Here is a 1,317-nt window from a genome sequence, read left to right as displayed (position 1 = left end):
AGTCCCGCCCTCCCCCTCTCAGGAAAGGCTTGGAGCCCCAAGCCGGCCTAAAGCAGAGCAAAACCGGGACGCCTCCAGCCCCGACCGCTTCCTTTCGGCCGCCGGACGGGCTCGCGCAGGCGCTCGGCTCTCAGGTAGGAGGGTCTCGCAGGGAGGAACCGTGTCTAAGCCCCTTTTTTTTTGTTGTTTTTTGAGAAAAAAGAGGAAAAACAAGTGTTGGGGGGGCTGCAGCGGCTGTCAGCTGTGGGGGGGGGGCCGTCCCAGCAGCGAGCTCTGCGGTGCTTCCCTTTTCCTTTTGAGTTTCTTCATTGGTTTTTTTTGTTGTTGTTTTCTTCTCCTTTCCGCGCGCGTTTTGGGGCCGTTGCCTTTGCTCGCCTCCACCCCTGGCTCCAGTGGGGGGGCCGGGGCTGTGACGCACCTGGGGGGGGTGCTGAGGTGAGACTGAGCCTCACCCAAAAACAAGCTGTTTGCTGGAAAACCCCGATGATGAGGGGAAGACCCTTGACCTGAACAGCCCTGGAGCCTCGGGGGGGGCAAGGGGTGGCCGTGGAGAGACCCCCCCACCCCAGCTCCCAGCCCTCCTCCCTGCTGGGGAGGGGGGTGTCACCCCTGCTTGCCCCCACGCCGCATTTCGGGGATGCCGGAGAAGAGTCGGGCTCTTTGGGGACAGTCCTGGAGACACCGACGGTGCCTGGCTGCCCCCCCAGCCCCTCCTGCGACCCCCCCCAAAGCACAGACTGCTCTGCAAGGGGGTCCTGGATGCTGTGCTGTCCCACATCGAACACTTCCATGCCGGGGGGGGCAAAGGGGCCGAATTTGGCTGCTGCTCCCAACCCCGCTCCCAAGTCATCGTTTTTGCGCCCTGTTCCTCTTTCTGGCGCTGCCTGGAACTGGGGTCGGTACCGAATGCGGCTGGGGGGGGAGCGGTTGTGCTGTCTCTGTTGATACCACGTCGGGACGCCCCAATGGACAGGAGACACCCCACTCCCCCCCATTTTGGGACCCCCCCGGCTGCGCTGCAAGAAGAGCTTTGGCTGGGGCAGCTCCTGGCAGGGGGCTGCAGGCAGGAGCCGAGACCCCCCCTCGCCTGACTCCGTCGCCGTCGGCCTTTTGCGTCTCTGGGATTTGGTGGGGGGTGGGAGGGCCAGGCCGGGTTTTTGGGAGCTCGGGGGGGGGGAGGTCAGACCCTGCCCCAGCGTGGGAAAGCCGGGGGGGGCTGACTAAAACCGGGACCGAAACCGGGAGCGAAACCGGCAGCACCGGGTTTTCGCCGTCTGCACCAGTGAGGGCAAAAGTGCAGCGGCCACATCCAGACAC

Source organism: Haliaeetus leucocephalus, unplaced genomic scaffold, assembly GCF_000737465.1.
Source record: "Haliaeetus leucocephalus isolate CR32 unplaced genomic scaffold, Haliaeetus_leucocephalus-4.0 Scaffold332, whole genome shotgun sequence".
NCBI lineage: Eukaryota > Metazoa > Chordata > Aves > Accipitriformes > Accipitridae > Haliaeetus > Haliaeetus leucocephalus.
The sequence above is the reverse complement of the archived record's forward strand: the minus strand, read 5'-3'. Positions refer to the sequence as shown.